The 24600-nt window shown below is 37.2% G+C and overlaps 1 protein-coding gene across 1 annotated transcript in view; it reads right to left on the reverse strand.

The window, feature by feature from the left end:
- Nucleotides 1–24600, reverse strand: part of Mctp1 (multiple C2 domains, transmembrane 1) — a 541169-nt gene that overhangs the window by 257317 nt on the left and 259252 nt on the right. The window lies entirely within an intron of this gene.

Raw genomic sequence — 24600 nt, forward strand, 5'->3', positions numbered from 1 at the left:
TTAGAGGGTAGTATGGTTTGGATATGAACTGCTTGGTTCAAACTGGTGGTGGAATTGAAAAGTAATTACATTGTGATGGTGCTAATTTTTCCAGTGAGTCATTTATGAATTTTTACTGAACTGATTATTAGATGGTGGGGCTTGACATCGAAATAGAAAGAGCAATAACAGACCTCCCACCCAAGAAAAACCCAGGGCCAGCTGGATTTACAGTGGAATTCTGCAAGGCCTTCAAAGCAGAACTCACACCAATACTCCTCCAACTCTTCAATGAAACTGAAAGTGAAAGTTCACTACCAAACTCTTTCTACTAAGCCATCATAACCCTCATCCCAAAATCATGCAGGGACTCATCAAAGAAAGAGAACTATGGACCCATATCTTTGATGAACATCGATGCAAAACTTCTCGACAAAATCTTGGCCAATCAAATTCAACAACTCTTAAAAATATCATATGCCATTATCAAACAGGATTCATTTCAGGAATGCAAAACTGGTTCAATATATGCAAATCAATGTAATCGATCACATCAACAAGAACAAGGATAAGAACCATATGATTATCTCAATAGATGCAGAAAAAGCATTTAACAAAATCCATCACCCCTTTATGATGAAAACTGAAGAAAACTAGGAATCCATGGAACATTCCTCAATATAATAAAGGCTATGTATGACAAACATACAGTCAGCATTATACTTAATTGTGAAAAGCAAAAGCCATTTCCTCTAAATTCAGGAAAGAGACACTTCTCTTTAATTCTCTACACTTCTCTTTAATTTATCATTAGAGTGCCTAGCTACAACAATAAGATGCAAACATAAAGGAGATCCAAATAGGGAAAGATGGAGTCTCCCTCTTTGCAAATCACATGCTCTTGTATTTAAAGAACCCCATGGTCTCCACTCCCAAGTTACTCAAGCTGATCCCAAACTTTGGCAAAGAAGCAGGGTATAAAATTAACCCTCAAAAATCAATGGCTTTTCTGTATGCCAATAACGAGAAGAGTGTGGCTGAAATCAGGAAAGCAACTACTTTTGTAATAGCCCCACAAAAAATAAAATATCTAGGAGTTAACTAAAGAAATGAAGGACTTCTATGATGAAAACTTTAAAAACCTGACAAAGGAAATTAAAGCAGAACTAAAGAAGTGGAAAAATCTACCATGCTCCTGTATTGGAAGGATCAACATCATGAAAATGGCAATACTGCCAAAGGTTATCTATAAATTCAATGAATCAATATCCCACCCTCATTCTTCAAGGGAATAGAAGAGGCAATCCAAAAATTCATATGGAACACTAAAAGACTCCGAAGAGCAAAAACAATCCTTAACAGAAAGAATAGTGCTGGGTGAATATCAATAACAAATTTCAAACTCTACTACAAAGCCATAGTAATCAAAACAGCTTGGTACAGGCACAAGAACAGACCTCAGGACCAAGGGAATAGAATTGAAAACCCAGAAATTAACCCACAGACCTATCGCTACCTAATCTTTGATAAGGGAGCTAAAAAAATAAAATGGAAGAAAGACAGCTTGTTCAGTAAATGATGCTGGCGAAATTGGTTAATCACCTGTAGAAAATGAAACCTAGATCCTTATATAGCACCCTGCATCAGAATCCACTCCAAATGGATCAAAGATCTCAAAGTAAAAGCAGATACCCTGAAAACATTACAGGAAGGAATAGGAGAAACCTCAGGTCTCCTTGACACAGGCAGAAATGTTCTTAATAAAGACCCAGAAACACAACAAATCAAAGAAAGACTGGACAATGGGATTGCATGAAACTGCAGAGCTTCTGCATGGCAATGGACATAGCTAGCAAGATCAATAGAAAGCCCACAGATTGGGAAAAGATCTTCACTAGCCATACAATGACAAGGGTCTCATATCTAAAATATACTTAAAACTCAAAAAAGTAAATCCCCCAACCACAAATCCTCAAAGAAACAACCACCTCATTAATAAGTGAGCTAAACACTTAAAGAGAGACTTCTCTGAAGAGGACAAAAGAATGGCCAGTAGACACATGAGGAAGCCACAATGCTTGGTAAGAAATGCACTCATTACCTTGCCTATGTAATTGTAACCCTTCTGTATGGTATTTTCACAATTAAAAAATAGTCTTATGGAGTCTTTTCTTCCAGGGCTGGCTTTGAACTGTGATTCTCAGATCTCAGCCTCCTCAGTAGCTGGGATTACAGACATGAGCCACTGGCACCTGGCTTCAAATAGTCATTTTCAAAATGATGAATTGCTTGGTGCTTCTGGCTCACATATATAATCCTAGCCATAGTTAGGATCACACAAAAAAAGAAATGCTCATCTTCTCTAGCCATAAAAGAAATGCAAATCAAAAGAACATTGAAATACCACCTCACCCCAGTTAGAATGGCTAGAATCAAGAAATCTAATAACAGATGTGGGAGGGGGGGCGGGGGAGGGAGGGGAGGGGGATGTAGCCAAAAGGGATCCCTGCTGCATTGTTGGTGGAAGTGTAAACCCATTCAACCATTCTGGAAAGCAGTATGGAGGTTCCTCAAAAGACTCCACGTAGAGTTTCCCTATGACCCAGCAATCCCACTTTTGGGCATTTACCCAAATGATCACAAATAAGGTCATACCGAAGCTACCACCACAACCATGTTTATCGCAGCATTATTCACCATAGCTAAAATATGGAATCAACCCAGATGCTCCTCAGTAGCTGAATGGATCAAGAAAATGTGGCATATATATATATATATATATATATATATATATGTATATGTACACACACACACACACACACACACACACACACACACACACTGGAATGCTATGCCTCCATCAGAAAGAATGACATTGCCCCATTTGTTAGGGAATAGACTTGGGAAAAATTACATTATGTGAAGTAAGCCAGGCCTACACAAACAGGTCCCATGATTTTCCTAATTTTTCAATAAACAGTATATGTTGAGGACAAGCAGAAAAGGTCAAAAGCTATGTACATATGACCATATAAGATGATGCTAAGCAAATTAAACCCCAAGATAGTGACACAAGAGGTTTTATCTTTGTTGCTGTTGTTTTAATGTACTTATAATGTACTGTGTGATTTTTTTGTTTCTTTTGTATGTTTTTCCCCCATGGTATAACCCCTGCTTTCACTGCATTTGATTCTGGTACCCTGCATCTTGTATATACATTTTTTTTAATTAGGGAGGGGAAGGGAAATAATAAAATGCTAAAATAAGGATACATGTTGACCCATTGTAACAATGAGGTGTACAAGACACTATGTTGAAAATGAACTTTACAGCTTGAGAGGGGGAGGGGGAAGTTGGGGAGGTGGGGAGGAAAGGGATGGTAGGGGAAATACAAAGGGAGGGGTAACAATGCTCTATAGGAAATGTACTCATCACCTTACTCATGTAACTGTAACCCCTTTGTATGGTATCTTTACAATAAAAAATATATTAAAAGAAAAGACGGTGGGGCTTGAATGAAGAAAGCCAACTGAGATGGGCCTTCAAAGGATACCAATATGGAAATAAATAATATACACACACATATATATATAAATATATAATTAGCATCAAATAGATGTACAATGGTGTTTGATTTTAATATGTCCATTTATGGACAATGCTTCTCAAAGATGAATACATGGCAGCTTCCTGTCTTAGCTTGTTGGCTCTCATGAGATCCACAGCTTTCCTCTGTGAGGCCTTCCCAGTGATGTTCTTCCTTGACACAGGCTGAAGAGTAATGGAGTCAACTGACCATGGACTGAATCCTCGAAAACCACAAACTAAAATATTTCCCCCCTTTAAGTTTCTTCCTCATCAATGAAAAGTTACACCTATAGAAGGCTAGGGGAAAATGTCTCTTAAATGATCTTGATACTTTTGTATTATTCCTTAACCCCTCCCAACTTTCCTATGATGATAAAGAAAATCATGGACATCAAATCAGTTGTTTATGAATACACATCTAGCAAGAGAGAGGGAGGGGGTTCTAACTAATGCTGTTGGATTCTAATTGCTAAAAGTTTTTCTACTGCGCCCAAAAGGAAATCTTTTACATACCTACATATACGTTTATACTATTTTTCATTTACATACCTTCATATATGTTTATGCTATTTTTTCATTTAGTCAAAAGGTTGATAAATTAAGACCAATTGTGACTTGTTTATGAAATTATTAAAGATTGTTAGAAAAGCTAAATAAGTGATAATCCCAAGTTATTGTTCCAATATATAACAACCTTCACTATCAGGAAATGATTCCCTTAAAAACATCTTAGCTATCTTTTAGTAATTGTACAAGGGGTTTCATTTCATATTTCAGTTTATAAGTACAGGGTATCTTAATATCAACTCTTCTATCAGTCTCCCCCATCTTTCCTAACTCCACTTTTCCCAAGTTATCTGGTTCCTTTTTCACATATGTACATTGAATATTATGACTGTATTAGCTCACCCTTCCTTGCCATGTATCTGTCCTCTCTCCTTTTGAATCCAATCCCCAGACAAAACGTATTTAAGTTTCCTGGTATTCATTTTCTTAAACTGTTTGTTGTTTGAAAGACTTACATCATTGGAATCTTTTTCTGTGTATAGCATACTTTAAGTAAATTTGTGTATATACGCATATTACCCCATTTTAAACTATGCTTATAATTTAATCTAATTTCCACGAGAGGAAATACATACTTCTTTCTCTTAAGCTTTAAGTGTTTTTTCATATATGTATTCTTTTATTTTAACTTTATTTTATTATAAAGCTGATGCACAGAAGGGTTACATAAGTAAGGTAATGAGTACATTTCTTTTTTCTTTTTTATTTATTGTGAAAATAACATACAGAAGAGTTACAATTACATGGGCAAGATAACGAGTTTATTTCTTATCAAGCATTGTTGCCTCCTCCTTTGTTTCCTCTTCCTATCACTTCGCATCTCCCTCCCCACCCCACATATCCCTCCCCCAGCCAAAGTTGTAAAGTTCGTTTTTTGACATAACAAACCAGTACATTTCTTGTCGAACAATGTTACCCCCTCCCTCATTTTCTCCCACATTCCCTCCTCCCCCAGGCACCTCTCCCCTCAAGTTGTAAAGCTCATTTCCAGCATAGTGTTTGTTTACTGAGGATCGCTGTTGCACTGATTCGCCCTTTGTCCCACCATTTCCATGATTACCCTTCCCTTCCCCAAATCAGATAAAATTATATACAAGATAAAGGGTATCAAAATTAGAAACAGTGACCATGGGAAACAAACCAGAGGAGAAAAAAATTGAAAGACAAAAGAAATAAGTGTAAACACTATATTATAATGAAAAAAAATCTCTTGCTCCCATATCATGAAGATGATTTCAATTAGCATCATTTTATGTGGTCATATGTACATAGCTATTGGGCTATTGTGAACCTCTGCTAGGACTATCCTAGACATACACTAATTATTATAAATGAGAGAATCCATGGGATCTATGTTTCTTTGGGTCTGGATTACTTCATTTAATTAGATTTATTCCAAGTCTTTCCATTTCCTTACAGATGGGGTGATGTCATTCTTTCTGATGGAAGAAAAGAATTCCATGATGTGTATATACACTACCTTTTCTTAATCCATTCCTCTACTGAGGGGCATCTGGGTTGATTCCATATATTAGATACAGTAAATAATTCTGAGCTTTATTTCATTTGATATAAATTTTTTCCACTTCCATCCAGGAAATGATTCTTTATATGAGGCCCGACTCTTACAATAGTTAGGTTTACTTCTTCCTGCTTTGTCCAAATTGAAGCTTCAGTTGACAACTGTGGCCTATATTAGTTTTAGAAAGTAAGAGTGGTATTCTGAAACTTGTAAAGCATACTTTTAGTGCTAGGTAGTACAATTATGAAGCTGATATAATCAAACTTACCCTCCATGTCAGTTAATATTCTGCCCCCCTCCATGATACATAAACATCCATGCTATAGAAACACTATCTTGTACAATTGTCTTTCATTACTTAGCCCCTTGAGGGTTTTCTCAAAGCTCTCCACAGACCCTCCTCAAATATAATCCCTTATTTTTGGATGCCTAGGTCTAATAAAACAATGATTCTATTTTCCCTTGCTGAACTACATTTCATTTAGATAGCTTGATTTTACTGTAAAAGTACAAATGTGGCCTAGCACATGGAAAATTAACACAGTGAATTGTTTATAGGAGTCAATATAACTAAAATATTTAAGTTCAAATAGCTATTTTTACATAATTGTTTCCAACTATGAAGACCTTAGAATGGAAAGTAGCAGCAATACAATATAGCAATACACATTAAAAGCTATGTTTCCATTTAATTTTTGCAGTTATGCCCTACACAAAGATATTGTCATTGATTTTGAAAATGATCTATGAAATTACTATCACCTGCAAAGCTATAATAATTTTCATGAGACTAAAACTCCATTGCATCAATTTAAAAATATATGTAGCACTTCATATAGAATGAGAGAAATTAAAGAATATCAGTACAAATTTGAATAAATGAATGAATGAGCAACTTAATGATATGAGACTAAGAAATAAGTATGTGAAAGTTACTTGATGCAAATAAAATTAAGGAATCTCTGCTGTAGGTTAGTTTCTGTAGCTCAATATCTGTGGTGTTCCTAGGAATAACATTATTGTATCACCTTACAGATATGAGTTCCCAAGCTTCAAATTCTGTCCATTGCACAACAAAGCCTTTGCCCTTGAAGTACCATGTTAGGCTAATAGAGGAGAAAAGGAAAATCTTCTAAGTGTCTGGAGCAGATGTCTCAAAGAGTAAGTGCAAAGTATCTGCCCTTTTCTTGTTGTTATTACTTTTTATTCTGATGAGGCAAAAATCATAATTGTAACAGATTTTTGGCATAAAGTATATTAGAATATGAAGCAGCAAGAGGAAGCCAGTGAGAGAACAGCAAGAAATAATGATTTAAATCAAGGGAAAAATCTTAACATTCAAAGAGAAGTTACAATTGTTACAAAAGGTTTGGTTTTCCAGAGTATTTTGGAATGGGGGCAAATGGACCAAACATAGTTGGAGCTCATAGATGACAGAATGACAGCAAAAAAGAGATGGACCCTGAGGATAAAAAGAACATGATGTGAGCATGAAAACAAGTGGTTGTTGATTTAGATTAGAAATTTCAGAAATAGACTAGTGGGAACATTTTATTCAATAAAGGTAACACACACCAATGGGACAAAGATGAATTGTTAAAACATGGTGGTGGGAAATTGAACTAAGGAAAAGAGATGGGACCAGATTCCAATCCTGTGCCAATATGCTTAGATGGATTCCTTACTCAAATAAATGTGAATTAATATCTAGAAAAATAAACAACAGAGAAGACTGAAAATAGTGCTTGCTTGTTTATGGCTGGATTATTACCACTTCAGCAACATCTCCAGTCTAGCTTTTTGCTGATATTTTGGAGACAGAGTTTCAGGGACTTATCTTTTTTTTCAATTTTAGTATATTTTTATTGTAAAAATACTGTACAGAAGGGTTAGAGTTGCACGAGCAAGGTGATGAGTACATTTCCTATCAAGCATTGTTGCCTCCTCCTTTGTTTATCCCCTACCATCCCTTCACTCTCACTTCTACAACTACACTCCCCACACACCCACCGAAATTGTAAAGTTTGTTTTTCAACGTAGTGTCTTGTACATCTTTGCTACAATTGGTAAACCTGTATCCCCATTTAAGCATTTTGTTTTTTCCCTTCCCCTCCCCAAATTAGAGAAGTGTTTTACAAGATGCAGGGCACCGACATCAAATACAGTGAAAACAGGAGTTATACCATGTGGGAGGAACATACAAAGCAACAAAAAAATTGCATGGTACATTATAAATACGTTAGAAACAATACCAAGAAAGAAAAAACCTCTTGTGTCCCTATCTTGGGGTTCATTTTGCTTAACATCATCTTATCTGGTCATACATACATAGCTTTTGACCTTTTCTGCTTATATACTAGTTATTGAAAATAAAGGAAACCATGGAACCAGTGTTTCTTTGGGCCTGGCTTACTTCACTTAATGTAATTTTTTCCAAGTCTTTCCATTTCCTAACAAATGCGGGTGATGTCATTCTTTCTGATGGAGGATTAGAATATATACATATATATATATATGTATATACACACACACATACATAAATATACACACACTATATTTTCTTGATCCATTCGTCTATTGAGGGGCATCTGGGTTGATTTAATATCTTAGCTATGGTAAAAAATGCTGCAATAAACATAGTTGTGCTGGTAGTTTTAGTATGGTCTTGTTTGTGATCATTTGGGTAAATGCCCAAAAGTGGGATTGCTGGGTCATGGGGAGCTCTATGTGGAGTCTTTTGAGGAATCACCATACTGCTTTCCAAAGTGGTTGAACAACTTTACATTCCCACCAACAATGCATTAGGGTTCCCTTCTGGCCACATTCCCCCCAGCATCTGTTGTTATTATAAGAGTTCTTGATTCTAGCCATTCTAATTGAGGTGAGGTGGAATCTCAATGTTGTTTTGATTGCATTTCTTTTATGGCTAGAGAGGTTGAACATTTCTTCAGGTGTCTATTGGCTATTCTTATTTCCTATTCAGAGAAGTGTCTCTTTAAGTCTTTAGCCAAGTTGTTTATTGGGCAGTTGTTTCTTTGAGGATTTGTTATTGGGGGATTTAATTTTTTGAGTTCTAAGTATATTTTAGCTATGAGACCATTAGATATTTAGATATGTCCATTATGTGGCTAGTGAAGATCTTCTCCCAATCCGTGGGCTTTCTATTGATATTTCTAGCAAGTCCTTTGCCATGCAGAATCTCTGCAGCTTCATGCAATCCCATTTGTCCAACCTTTCTTTGATTAGTGTTTCTGGGTCTTTATTAAGAATATTTCAGCCTGTGCCAAGGAGACCTCGGGTTTCTCCTATTTTGTCCTGCAATGTTTTCAGGGTGTATGCTTTGATTCCGAGGTCTTTGATCTATTTGGAATTGATTCTGGTACAGGGTGATATGTAAGGATTTAGCTTTAGTTTTCTACAGGTGATTAACCAATTTTGCCAGCATCATTTACTGAAGAAGCTGTCTTTCTTCCATTCTATTTTTTTTTTAGCTCCCTTCTCAAAGATTAGGTGGCTATAGGTCTATGGATTCATTTCTGGGTCTTCAGTCCTATTCCATTGGTCCTGAGGTCTGTTCTTATGCCAGTACCAAGCTGTTTTGATTACTATGGCTTTGTAGTGGAGTTTGAAATTTGTTATTGATATTCATCCAGCACTATTCTTTCTGTTAACGATCGTTTTTGCTATTCGGGATCTTTTATTGGTCCACATTAATTTTTGGATTGCTTCTTCTATTTCATTGAAGTATGAGGTTGGAATATTGATAGATATCACATTGAATTTGTAGATAGCTTTGGCAGTATTGCCATTTTCACGATGTTGATCCTTCCAATCCAGGAGCATGGCAGATTCTTCCACTTCCTAAGTTCTGTTTTGATTTCCTTTTTCAGGTTTTTAAACTTTTCATCTTAGAGCTCCTTCACTAACCCCTAGGTATTTTATTTTTTGTGGGGCTATTACAAAAGGAGTTGCTTTCCCGATTTTAGCCACGCTCTTCTCATTGTTGACATTCAGAAAAGCCATTGATTTTGAGGGTTAATTTTATTCCCTGCTACTTTGCCAAAGTTTTGAATCAGCTTGAGTAATTTGGGAGTGGAGTCTGTGGGATTCTTTATATACAAGATCATGTCATCTGCAAAGAGGGAGACTTTGACTTCATCTTTCCCTATTTGGATCCCCTTTATTTTGAATCTTGTCTTATTGCTGTAGCTAGGCATTCTAATGCTAAATTCAAGAGAAGTGTAGAGAGTGGACATCCTTGTCTCGTTCCTGAGTTTAGAGGACATGACTTTTAAGTATAATGCTGGCTGTAGGTTTGTCATATAAAGCCTTTACTGTATTGAGGAATATTCCATGGATTCCTAGTTTTTCCAGAGCCTTCAGCATAAAGGGGTGTTGGATCTTGTCAAATGCTTTTTCTGCATCTATTGAGACAACCATGTGGTTCTTATCCTTGCTCTTATTGATGTGATGAATTATATTAATTGGTTTGCATATATTAAACCAGTTTTGCATCCCTGAAATGAATCCTGTTTGATCGTGGTGTATGATTTTTTGGATGAATTGTTGAAGTCGATTGGTGAAAACTTTGTTGAGAAGTTTTGCATCGATGCTCATCAAGGAAATGGGTCTATAGTTTCTTTCTTTTTGGGGGTGGCAGGGGTCGGTTGTGGGGCCTGAACTCTGGGCCTGGACGCTGTCCCTCAGCTCTTCAACTCAAGGCTAGCACCCTACCACTTGAGCCACAATGCCACTTCCGGCTTTTTTTCTGCTTATATGGTGCTGACAATTGAACCCAGGGCCTCAAGCATGCAAGGCAAGTGCTCTACCACTGAGCCACCTTCCCAGCCCCTATAGTTCTCTTTCTTTGATGAGTCCCTGTCTGGTTTTGGGATGAAAGTTAAGATGGCTTCATAGAAAGAGTTCGCTAGTGGACTTTCTCTTTCAATTTCTTTCAAAGCTCTGCTTTGAAGGCCTTGTAGAAGTCTGCTGTAAATCCATCCAGTCCTGGGCTTTTCTTAGATGGGAGGTCTCTTATTGCTGTTTCTATTTTAATGCTTGATATGGGTCTGTTAAGTTGGTTTAACTCATCTTGGTTTAGTTTTGGCATGTCGATATTTGCTAGGAAATCATCCCTTTCTTCCAGATTCTAAAACTTATTAGCATAAAGGTTTGAGAAGTATTCCCTTATAATGTTCTGAATCTTGGTTGTTTCCATGGTGATGTTTCCATTCTCATCTCTGAGTTTGTTTATTTGGGTGTGCTCTCTTCTTTTTCTGATATGATTTGCTAAGGGTTTGTCAATTTTGTCAATTTCTTTGAAGAACCAACTCTTTGTTTTCTTGATTCTTCCTGTGGATTTTTTAGATTTGAATTCATTTAATTTTATTATTTCTTTCTGTCTAATGGATTGGGGCTTAGCTTGCTGCTCTTTTTTAAGGAGGTTCAGATGTCTCATTAAATTGTTGGTTTCAGATCTCTCCAATTTGTTGATGTAGGAACTCAGAGCTATAAACTTGCCTCTGAGTACTACTTTTGCTGTCTCCCAGAGAAGCTGTTAATTTATGTGTTCATTTTTGCTGAATTTGGACAAGTTAGCTTTGTTACCTAAAATGTGGTTTATTTTGGAAAATGTTCCATATGCTGCTGAGAAGAACATGTATTCTGATGCTGCTTGGTGAATATTTGGCAGAGATCTGTTAAGTATAGTTGTTCTATGCAGTTGTTTAGACCTGTGGTTTCTCTGTTGAGTTTTTGCCGAGTTGATCTATCTAGTGGGGATAGTGGTGTGTTAAAGTCCCCAACAATTAATGATTTTGGATCTATGTGAGATTTTAAGGAAAGTAGTGTTTCTTGGATAAATTTGGGTGCTCTGTTGTTCGGTGAATAAATATTTAGAATTGTTATATCCTTCTGAAGGAGAGATCCCTTAATTTGTATGTAGTGACCTTCTTTATCTCTTCTCCCTAATTTTAATTTGAAATCTATTTTATCTGATATTAGGATTGCAACTCTTGCCTGTTTATGGGGGCCATTTGCTTAGTAGATTTTATTTCAGCCTTTCACTTTCAGAATATGTTTATATTTATGGGAAAGGTTTGAGTCTTGAAGGCAGCAGATAGAAGGATCTTGCTTTTTAATCCAACTAGACTGGAGAGTTAAATCCATTAATGTTGAGAGTTAGGAATGAGAGGTGCTTGGTAGTTCCTGCCATGTTATCCACCTCCTTGGGGCTGTGATAACTGGGTTCTTCCTATGGTTCTTGGATTCTCAGTTTGGGTGCGGTTTCTTGGCCTTTATTGTGCTCTTGTTTGTTTTCTTTGTGTAGGACATCTTTAAGTATCTTTTGTAGGGATGGTTTGGTGGAGATATATTGTTGCAGTTTTTCTTTGCTGTGGAAGGTTTTTATTTGATGTCCATTATGAAGGAGAGTTTAGCTGGGTACAGTATTTTTGGTTGATAATTCTTTGTCTTTAAGGTGTGGCATACATCATTCTAGGCTCTTCTTGCTTTAATTGTCTCTGCTGAGAAATATGAGGTTATTCTATTTCCCTTCGTAGGTGATTGATCTTTTCTCCTTGACAGCTTTAAGGATCCTTTCCTTGGCCTGAATTGATCCTGTGCGGATTATAATGTGACAGTGGGATGTCCTGTTCTGGTCTGGTCTATTTGGGGTTCTAAAAGCTTCTTGTATGTGACTTGGCCTATCTTTTTGCATGTTTGGGAAGTTCTCTGCTAGGATCCGGTTAAATAAATTTCCTAGACCATTCACTTCTGTCACTAGGTGCTCCTCTACTCCCATTATCCTCAGAGTAGGCCTTCTGATGGTGCTTTCTAAATGTGGTATAGATCTCATATTTCTTGGATTTGTCTCAGATAATTGTATGTTCTTTCTCTATAATATCTCAGCTTTCTTCAAAGCCTAGATGGTCTAAACTACTGTCAAGTCTTTCTACTGTTTTATTTCCTTTCCTTCTAATTGGTCGGCTTTGATGGCTTCAAATTCTTTGTTGGAGCTTTGTTTTAGATCTTGTATGGCCTTCTTTACTTCCTTAATCTGGTATTAATGTTTATTCTCAAATCTCTTAGTTGATTGTTTATGGTTTCATTGGACTCCCTTTCCTTCTGATGGGCTCCATTCAGCATTCCCTTTATGGTCTCCCTGGATTCCTTCAGCTGTCTGTTTATGAATTCCATTAATGGCTCTATTGATCTTTGTCTATTCTTATCCTGCTCATGCAATTCCTGTATTACTCTTTTACTGTTCTCAGCCTGCTCACACAATCTCTTTATTACTCTGATTTTTCTCAGCCTGTTCATGTAATAACTGTATTAATCCTTGAGTACCTTCCTCATGCTCATGAGATTCCTGTATTAATTTTTGGTTAGCCTCAACATGCTCAAGAAGTTCCTGTATTAATCTTTGGTTGCCTCATCTTGCTCCCTATCACTTACACTGAGCCCTTTGCAGGTTTTCAGTCTTTTTATTCACCATGTTTACCAGTAGTGTTTGTAGAGTTTTTTGAGAACTCTCCTCTGGATTATTCATTAACTGTTCTGTCACATGATTATCATGAGTGGGAGTTGAGATACCTGGACTTGCCATTTTTCTTGTTTCTCTGGCTTGTTCTGCCCATTTGGTATGAAAATAACACCAATTTCATGCTAGAACACTATTTTAATGCAAGCATCAACCAGAGTCCTGTAGTTGCACAGTCAAAATGGCTGTAGTTACAATCTAATTCAACAGATACAATCTATTCAACATCAAACAACTATGGATTAATGGGCTAAGAACATCAAAGAGCAATTCAGCAGATGAGAAATTAATAGGTTTAGTGAGAATTGTGGGGAAAAATAGGATTAGAGGGATGTGGAGAGGTAAAAGGAAAGAGTGAATTTAACCAAGTGGTAATCACAGAGAAGAAATGGATTGAATAGAATGAAAGGAGAGAGATTTAAAAAAAAACAAGAAAAGATGAAAAGCAAAAATTTTAATTTAAAAAATGAAACACTTAAAATTATATAAGTATAAAGAAATAATACTGATAGAAGAAAATGATAGGATGAGAGGAGGAGAGGGATAAAAATGAAAAATGAAAAAACACTTTTTAGTGGAATATTTAAATATTATATAGGTATAAAGAAATAATACTACTATTAAAGAAATTATGTACGCAATAAAAGACAAGGTGTAATAATTGATGATGGGTATATATCTGGGGATGAGCAGAAGAGCAATTAAGTCATGTAAAAAATAAAAAGTAAAAATAAAAGGACCAAAAGGTTAAAAGTGACTTAAAACACAGCTACATACCTAAAATAAAAAATATGAAAGAAAAAAATAGAAAACAATTAAAAAAATTTTTTTTGGTCATGGGGCCTGAACTCTGGGCCTGGGCGCTATCCCTCAGCTCTTCAGCTCAAGGCTTGCACTCTACCTAAATTAAAAAAAAATAGGTAGAAAAAAAGAGTTCTTTGATTTTTTTTTGGTGGAGGGAGGGGGGAAATCTTGTATCTCCCCTGTGTCCATAACCATTCTCTTGGTGGAGTCTCTGGTTTGATTGTGGTGTTTGGTTTTCCAGTGGCTTGGCATTTGACTAGGCAGAAAAAAGTTCTGCCTTACCCAGGACTTTGTGATCCTCCTTCCTGGCTAGTTCAGTGGGAGGGAGATCTGCTTTGAGTATCACAAAAGAGGGAGATGGCTGTTTCCTCTAGCTTGGAGTTGCTGTGATGAGGCTAGATTCTTGGTAGGCTTGAGGTCTATCAGCAATGAGTAGCTTTTCCCTGAGGGGCAGCTCCTGAGATACTCACAGAGCCCAGCCTGGAGCCATTCTCAGGATTTATGTTTACTGAATTTCAATTGTTTGTTTTTACCCCTTCTACTGTTGGGCATGCTGCTTAGGCTGCAGTGAGGAGGAGCCACTTCTGGCTCTGTTTACCCAGCGAAGAAAGTCACTCCTATAATGGCAAAGATTCCTCTGCCTAGGCTGGGTAACCTTCCCCTGGGTGTAGCTGAACCTGGCAGGTCAGGTCAGGTTCCTGTGGCCTGAGTGGGAGCTAGCTGTTCAAGCTGGGCCTTTGTCAGTATCAAAGATGGAGTTCTTCTCCAGTGGTGGGGGAGGGGCGACTTTTCCACCACTGCTCCTTGAGAAGGAGTGAGGATGTCTTGGGGGTACATACCGTAGCCTCTTTATTTCTGGGCTGTCCACGGTCTGCAAATATCAGAATGAAGATTTCTGCTCCTTGTCAGTTCTTGCTGATGGTGAGTAGAATCCTCTCATACAACTTGTCTGGCACCTTTGTCCCAGGCTCTCTGTTGATATGGCAGCCAAGGCAGCAGCAGCCACCACCGCCATCACCGCTGCCACCGTGGACACTAGAAAGTGCTCAGATCTGTCTCCTTGACCAAGCTGCCTGGATTTTCTCTCTCTAGCCAAACTCTCTGTACTGTGATGGCACACTTGGTGTGACTCTCTAGCCTAGGACTGTTCACTGGAACAGAACACTAACTCTGCTTTCTATGCAAGAACTTGTTTATCTTCCAGCTTCTCCTCTGCCATCTTCCTCCAGACCAACCAACTTGTCTTCTTAAGGCTGGCTTTAAACCACATTCTCTATAGATCTCAGCATTCTAAGTTTCTGGGTTTGCCAATGTGAGTCACCAGTGTCCAGTGAAAGATTTCTTAAATAATCAAAAATTTAAAGGTGCAAAACAATGAAGAGTGAAGGGACAGGAAGGAGGGAGGAGGAAGGGAGGAGAGAGACAGAGAAAGAGAGGGATGTAGGGGGGGTAGAGGGAGAGGGAAAGACAGAGACAGAGACAGAGAAAGAAACTGTATATATTTCCACTGAGTATACCATGGAAAAGTTAACCAACAGATGCTACACTGAAAATATTTGCAGTACTGGAACTGACAGGAGATTATTATCTTGAATACATAAGAACTTAAAAAAAAAACCCAGGGGCTGGGAAATTGGCTCAGTGGTAGAGTGCTTGCCTCGTATGCATAAGGCCCCTGGTTCAATTCCTCAGCACCACATAAGCAGAAAAAGTCAGAAGTGGCACTGTGGCTCAAGTGGTAGAGCACTAGCCTTGAGCTGAACTGCTGAGGGACAGTGCCCAAGCCCAGAGTTCAGGCACCATGACTGACCAAAACAAACAAACAAACAAACAAAAAACAGGAAATCCAATAGGGAAATGGTTGTTTTATGGTAATTCACAAGAGGAAAATGAAAGTAACAATCAAACACAGAAATGACCACACTAGTAATCAGAAAAATACAAATAATTAAAACAATGAAAAATTATTCTTTTTTTAAATTAAGTTTTTTATTGTGAAAATACTGTACAATGGAGTTACAGTTACATGAGCAAGGTAATGAGTACATTTTTTATCCAGCATTGTTGCTTCCTCCTTTGTTTTTCCCCTACCATCCCTTCCCTCGCAACTCCTCTGCTATAAGCCCCCAACCCCTCTACCCCCTCTCCCCGGCCCCCCTACCCCCCCAAATTGTAAAGTTTGTTTTTCCACATAGCATTTTATACATCTCATTTTTGCAATGGGTCAATCTGTATCCCTATTTAAACAATTTTTTTTGCCTTCCCCTCCCCAAATTATACCAACATCAAATACAGTGAAAACAGGGGTTATTCCGTGGGGGAGGGACATATAAAGCAACAAAGAAATCACATGGTACCTTATAAATACATTAGAAACAATATCAAGGAAGAAAAAAACCACTTGTGTCCCTATCTTGGGATTCATTTTCCTTAATATCATCTTATCTGATCTTTTCGCTTGTCCCAGACATAGACTAGTTATTGCAAATAAGGGAAACTATGGGACCTATGTTTCTTTGCACCTGGCTTACGTCACTTAAGGTAATTTTTTCCAAGTCTTTCCTTTACCTAACAAATGGGGCAAAGTCATTCTTTCTGATGGAGGCATAGAATTCCATATTGTATATATATATACACATTTTCTTGATCCATTCATCTACTGAGGGGCATCTGGGTTGGTTCCATATCTTAGCTATGTTAATCAATTCTTTTTAAAAATATATTTTACAATATTTTTATTGTAAAGATACTGTACAAAGGGGTTACAGTTACATGAGTAAGGTAATGAGTAAATTTCCTATCGAGCATTGTTAGCCCCTCCTTTGTTTTTCCCCTACTGTATCTTCCCTTCCTCCTCCCCAACTCCTCCCCACCCATGCCTGCTCAAGTTGTAAAGTTCATTTTTAACATAATGTTTTGTACATCTCATTGTTATAATGGGTCAACCTGTATCCTTGTTTCAGCATTTTGTTATTTCCTTTCCCCTCCACAAATTAGAAAAACATATATACAAGATGCAGGGTACCAGAATCTAATATAGTGACAACAGAGGTAATACCATGGGGGAAGTACATACAAAAGAAACAAAAAAATCACATAGTACATTAAAAATAACAGCAACAACAACAATAAAAACCTCTTGTGTCCTTATCTCAAGGTTCATTTTGCTTAGCATCATCTTATATGGTCATATGTACATAGCTTTTGACCTTTTGTGTTTGTCTGGTAATATTATTCTAGATGTGTACTAGTTATTGCAAATAAGGGAAATCATGGGACCTATGTTTCTTTGGGTCTGGCTTACTTCATTTAATATAATTTTTTCCAAGTCTTTCCATTTCCTAACAAATGGGATGGTGTCATTCTTTCTGATGGAGGCACAGAAGTCCACTATATACATATATATATACATATATCTATATATATATCTGATGGAGGCATAGAATTCCACTATCTATATGTATATATATAATTATATATCACATTTTCTTGATCCATTCATCTACTGAGGGGCATCACAAAAACGATTCTTTATTAAGCAAAAGAACAAAATTTAGACAACAATTTATGGGCATTGTGAGATATTAAAAAAGCAGAAATTAATTCTTACTAGGATTTTTAAGTTGTGGCCTTCTTTTGGTTGAACAAGTTCTTCAGGGTAGGGACCCCGTGACCGTATACTGATGGCTTTTTAAGAGAAAGTAAGGCCAGAGGATATACACATCAGCTTCTTGTCTGCTACTCTGTTATGCCCCATGTCACCTTGAGGCTTTGCCAACAGGAATACCTTTTCCATATGTAGGTCTTTGACATTAAACCAGAGGAGGAATAAGAGCCAAAACAAAACAAATAAATATATCTAATTTTTACCTACCCTATGCAATTAGCAATAGAAAACAGACAGGTAGCACTCATATACTGGCTATAGGGTGTTGTCTGTGATCTGTTGTGTAAACACCTGCACATGGCCTCTGTCCATGTGTTCTTCTTATGCTTTAGCTTCCTTGGCTCATGACAGCTGGATTCCAAGACCAAGCATTTCAAAGTAGCAAGGGAGAAGTGTATGGCTTTTTAAGGATATAGCCATTTTAATGATTTATACTAAACAATAATCCTGCTCAGATTACAGGAAATGGGACACAAATCTTATTACCTGACATAAGAAACACTAAGGTCACATTTTAAGAAGAATGTGTGGGAGGAGAAATATTCTTTGGGAAATGATAGCTATGTCCCTTCAATAGGGAGCAGACTGATGTGATGATGGAGGGCCAGTGGGGGAATACGTTGGGAAAAGATATCAAGGGCAGTGGTTGAAACCCCATTATTTTAGGCTCACTCAACAGTGGCAATTATGTTCCCTTCCCTGTGGTTATGTCTTACATACCAGCCAACATTCTCCAGAGCCTGACTAAATTCTATACAGTTTTCTTCCTAATGCAGATTTATGTCCTCCTTTTCTTTAGAACATTTACTTCAGAAAACTTGCAGTTGTTCTGACATGCAATTCGTCTTTCAATATCTGGCCAGTTTAACAACCCAAGAATCACTGTCTTGTGGACTAGGGAATTATTTTAGCTTGAAGCAGAGGTGTTCACCTAATGCCTCAACTTATGAACAACAACAACAATAACAAAAATTATCGCTGTTTAAACTAAGTCTTTGTAATTACCTATTAGGCAACAAATTGTGTTAGGAGCTCACAAATACACAAGTGTGATAGCTTAATTTCTTGCCTTGAAATGTTATTCACAGATTTGAGTATGCCTCTTTTTTTTTTGATTCCTAGAGGAGGTTCTGCTTATAGCCACAACCTCTGAGTGAAACAGTGGATGTTATCTTGCATTGGTAAGTATGGGGGCAGATGGGAAACCGCGTGTTCTGTTGATCGAAGGACAGACTGTTTTAGTAATTTTGGAAAGCAATCTGACAACTTCTTATGAAATTATGAAATTATGACCCAGCAATTCCTTTTTCTGGGATCTTTTTTTGGTAATGTTCATGTGCACAAAGGGGAATTACCTATAAAAAACATAACCTATATTATGTTACACATATAAGCTAAATAATTACCTTTCTATATACACTACCCATACATATATTTTTATATATACCTTTATGATTCAGTACTATTTGTGGTTATTTCTACCTGGTGTCTATTACATGGGAGGGAAAAGTAAAATATGATAGATACACTGAGTGCTAGGAAACAGAAACAACGGATCCATTCATCAGACAGCATTGTCAATAAAAACTAAATAGCAAAGTGATGGATACTAAATATTTAAGAAAACATATATGGCATATCAGGTATGCAAAAAATACCATCATATAAAATAGTTTATATTCCACAAGGTCACATATAAGTCAAGGATATATAGTATGTGTATTATTGTGGTCATCTATGTGGCTGAGGGCAACTGGATTGATAAGCCTCATATGAAGGAAGATAAAAAAACAGCTCACACAACCCTTGCATAGACCAGAAAATATGATGTCTGTACAAGATGCACTGTATTCAGCAGCCAGAATATTGAACTGAGACTATTTCAAGATAACTTTTAAAGATAATAAAAATATATTTAACAAAAGGGAAGAAAAGAAAATAAGAGGCAAAAATAAAGAAAACATGAAACAAAAATGAAAAGGAAGAAAAGGACTAGGGGAAGGAGGGAAGGGAAAGGATAAAGGAAGGGATGGAGGCAGAGAGGGAGGAAGGCAGGCAGTCAGGCAGGCTAATCAAACCAATAAGCCAATTTGCAAAGCTACAAGAGCAGATACACAGAGTCAGAACTTTGGCAAAACCTGTGTAATCAGTGCCATATGGGGTTCCCTTTACCATCAGACTTCAAGCCTGATATCCAAAGGCAAGATTCTCCTGATTAAGTGTTCTACTGATGGGATGGCTGTGCTTGGATTGGTTCATGCTTCTCTAAGAACCATTTAAAAAGACTACAAGGTTGTCATCCTCAAGCTAGAATAAGGTCCTTGTTCCTTGTGACAATGTTACTTTAGCATGACTTCTAACATTGTTTTGGATTATTTATTTGCCCAAGCTTTCATTTGTGTAGTCTTGGATGCTTCCTATAATTCTGCATCTGTTCCCTGCCCTGCTGTCTCTCATGCTGCCAGTCAGATTCTGGCTCTGATCCTACACAGTTGACTCCATTCCCCTCTTTCACATTTCAGTTTCTCCTAGGATACCAGATTCCATACCAGAAACAAGCCCATGCCTCAACTCTGTCTTTTACCCAGCTTTGACTTAATATTTCCCTTTAATTGTTGACTTGACTCTGCTTACAGTTGCAGTGTATTAACGTAGACATTGTCATTTTCTGTAACGCATGGAAGCTCCTTTTTCCAAATATTTTTTATCTTCAGTTGATTGTATCTGTTAATGCAACCTGTACAACCACAGCTGACTGCAAAGCCCAGATTTTGGAATCAGATATACTGGGTTCAAATTCTGCATTTTCCCATTTGGCTTTTTTATTCTCTGCAGCTCCTCCTGGGTAGTCAAATAAGCTCCAAGTATGACTCATGTTGATCATCCACCAAACTACTGATGAGTGTCTTCCCTGTGCTTGTGCAATTTTCATTTCCCTTTCACCTTTGAAGGCATTCCATTTAAATGTCTGTTTCTCTGAATAGCTTTTGGCATGTTTTCCATCTTTCAAAGGGACTGTCTAACAATCTATCTGCAGCATTCAACATGTTGAGCACTTTCTCCTCTGACTTCTTCTTCAAGGCACTCACCTATTCCCATGGCTTTAAATATCAATTATGCGTTCAGAATCTTTCTTCCTGTAGCTTTATAAGACCTTCACTTGGAAGTCAAATAGACTTCCCAATGATAACACATCCAAAACCTTTTTGTTTTCTTTTTATATTGTTAAGCTTGCTAGGACCTACACCGGAGCCATGCCCTCTTCTTGTTCTTCAAATAAGATTTCATGTTTATGCCCTAGGCAGCCTGGGCCACAAGCATCCTATTTATACTTCCTACCTAGCTTTTTATTGTATGATACAGAGTCTTGTGAACATTTTTGTCTTCACTAGCCTTGAACCAATCTCTACCTTCTCAAACATAATTCTCAGTCCCATGTCTCAATTGCGGTTTGATATTTGTTCAAGTGTGAAACTAGAAGCCATTATCTTTTTTTGCTCCATAATTTGTATCCATAACACTACCACATCTGGTTAAATTCTCCCTTAAAACACAATATGGATCTATCTTCTCTGCTTCTACTCTGTGAAGTGACCATAAATTCTTCCCTGTACTACCAGAGTGATCTCATATCTTGCTTTCCGACCCTCTTTAGGTATTGTCTGTTAATTGTTTGTACAGAGGCCAGACTGACCTTGTAAAGCCATCAATTTCTATCTTTTCTTCCTTAACACATTTCGATGACTTTCAGCTATACCATTTATTAATCTATTATGGCCACTCTAGTAAAATATAGTAAACTGGGTGACAAATAAACAACAGGACTTTATTTCTTACAGTTTTGAAAGTGAAGTCTAAGATCAAGCTGCCACAGGCTTTTTGTCTGGTAAAGGCCCAATGGGTGTGCCTTCATGTGACAGGTTCAAGGCAGCTCTCTGGGTCTTCCTGTATGAGGTTTCTTTATTTATGGGGACTCTCCTTTCATGAACCAGTAATCTTTGAAAGCCTCTCCTCTCTTGCCCTCTCTGTCTCTCTGTCTCCCCTCCCTTTCTGTCCCTACTGTAGATCAAACACAGGGCCTGTGTATGCCAGACAAGCACTTACCACTGAGGTACATCCCCATCCCCAGAAGACCCATCCCTTAATACCATATTCATGGGGATTAGTTTACAAAATGTAAGGTCTGAGGTGACATAGAATAGTCACACCACGGGGCATCTGTAATAAAATTATGATGAACCACAGGAATTGCCACCTCTGCAGCTTTATCTTGATGCCCTTCCATTTCCATAGCATATAATGTTATCTTCTGCTTCTGGTCTTGTACATGTAAAGGAGCCTCTCTGCTCAAAAAGCTGTCTTCTCATTTTCCTGACAGATGATTTGTAACCCCCATTAAATTTGTTCAAGGAATTTTTTCAAGGATGCCTTCTTCAACCTCCCAATCAAAAGGGGGGGTCTCTCTGGTATTATCTCTATGGCATGTGTTCTTTTCTTCAAGAAGACCAATGGTTTATGAGTTTTATGAGTGTCTACTTTTGTAATTTACATGTCTATATGTGCTGTTCTTCACTGGGTATAACCCCATGAGGACCAAGGTTCTGCCACTTGGTACAGGGTCTAGGTACAACAGGTGCTTGAAAGTGTATCTTGCTTTTCCATTTTAGCATCAGCTATTTATAGTTCATTATTTTAAAAACTAGTTTTGAAAGTATGCTTGGCACATAAGACACTGTTCTTATGTAATGTATAAAACTCAATGAAACCATCAGCATAAAAGCCAGAGATATACCCATCGTCTTCAAATGTTTCTCCTTTTGCCTTCCTGGCATGATTACTTATGATAAGAATAGTTAACCTAAAATCTGTTCTCTTTGTAAAATTTAAAATCCAGCACAGCGCTATTAGGATATGGGCACAATGTTGTATGGAACTCCAGAAAGTTCAGCCATCTCCCTCCATCTTCCGACATCAGCCCTGGTGATGATCCTTTTCCTCTCCACTTCTCTGATTCTGACTATTACACTTTGAATATGAGAAATGTAGAATTTATCTATCTGTGTCTGGACTATTTCATTTATCATAATATCCTCTAAGTGTATTATGTTCATTCTTCATTTTCATTGAGAAGTAACAATTTGTATATGTTCGTAGTGTAAAACATCATGTTTTGAATGGTATATATGGAATGGCTAAATGAAGCTAATTAACACATGTACTATTTACAATTACATTTGACTTAAAGGCAACTCTAGCAGCAACTTTCAAGGTGAACTTACTGTGTTGTACCATGGATTCTTAAACTTATTCCTCTTGCCAAATTGAAACTTTATATTATTTGACCAAGGTCATCAAGATAGATTGAAAAACAGTAATAATACTGGACTTTAATACTGTACCTCAGCATTGGACAAATTATGTCCTGTGTGGCTGTCAGGTTTAGTTGGTCTGGAGTAGAGTTTAATACAGATATTTCCTTATTTATTTTCTGTCTTGATTTCAATCCATTGTCAGAAGTGAGGGGATAAAAAATCCTTTACTGTTGCTTCATTAAAATTTACAGGGGTTAATATTATATATATATATATATATATATATATGATCATTATGTCTTTTTGACAAAATAGACCCCTTTATCATATATAATGATAAAATGTTTCCTTTTCTTTTCCTGTCTTTGTAGTTTTACTGAGAGTCAATTGTATCTGATGTGAGTATAGCTACCTTTGCTGTCTTTTGTTTTCCATTTCCATGAAATGCTTTTTTTCCATTTCTTACTTTCAATCTATGCATATTCTTAAAGGTGAAGTAAGTGTCTTATAGGAGCATATAGCTAGGGTTAATTAATATTTTATCCATTCTATGTTTCTTTGATTGGAAAAATTAATCTATTTATATTCAAGAAATGTTTTTGTAAGTATTTACTACTGCCATGTTGTCATTTTCCATGTTTTTTGTAGTTCCTTTGATCTAGTTATATTTGCTATTTTGGACTTTTGTATTACAATGTAATTATTTACATACTAGTATCATATTATTCTGTATTTGGCAAAACCCATAGCTTTGACAGTAACTTTTATAATTTCAAGTTTCATGTTGCTACTGAGCATTTTTTATTTATATTCTAAAATCCCTTTAATATTTCTTATAAGGAAGGCATAGTGGTCATGAACTCCTTTAGCTTTAGCTTGTCTTAGAATGTCTGTATTTCTCCTTCATCACTGAAGTGCAACTTTATCCTCACAGGTGTCAGCAAAGTGTTTCTCCTGTTTTTCCTTTCTGTGAGACCAGTCGTGCAGGGTGGGCCTGACTCTGTAGGGAAGTTAGACCTCTAACAGGATGAGACAAAGGTCCCCCACAGGCCCTGTGCTGTGATGGGCTTGGGAGAAGTATGACCTGGGTAGAGAGAAGCTCTCTTTGCAACCTGCTTCACTGTGCCATTGCCACTTCTGGACTCTTCTAATAAGCTGTAATCTCTCATGTGCTATCTACAACTCTCGTATTTTTATACGTGAGGATGTTTGTATACATTAGTGTTTCTGCTGCTAGGTGTAGGGTGAAGCCACTCATTTTACCATCTTGTTCATGTCACTTTTCTTAGTCTCAATAATTATGAACTGATTCAGTAAATGTGTAAATCTACAGAGAGTTATCAGATGCATCCTTGTTACGATTTGAATGTTTTTGTGTTGAAACTAAAATTTCAAGGCAACAGTATTAAGAGGGGAGATTTAGGAGGTGACAAGCCTAGAAGCCTCCACTCTCATGAATGGAGAGGTATATTATAAAATGACTAGGGTTGAGTTCACCTTCCATCTTCTTTGCCATGTAAGGTCATGGTGTTTGTTCCCTCTAGAGAACACGGCACCATCATGGAAAAGGAGATTGGCCTCTTTCCAGACACTCAACCCATTGTCATTGAACTTCTAGCCT

This window comes from Dipodomys ordii, unplaced genomic scaffold, assembly GCF_000151885.1.
Source record: "Dipodomys ordii isolate 6190 unplaced genomic scaffold, Dord_2.0 Scaffold59, whole genome shotgun sequence".
NCBI classification, from domain to species: domain Eukaryota; kingdom Metazoa; phylum Chordata; class Mammalia; order Rodentia; family Heteromyidae; genus Dipodomys; species Dipodomys ordii.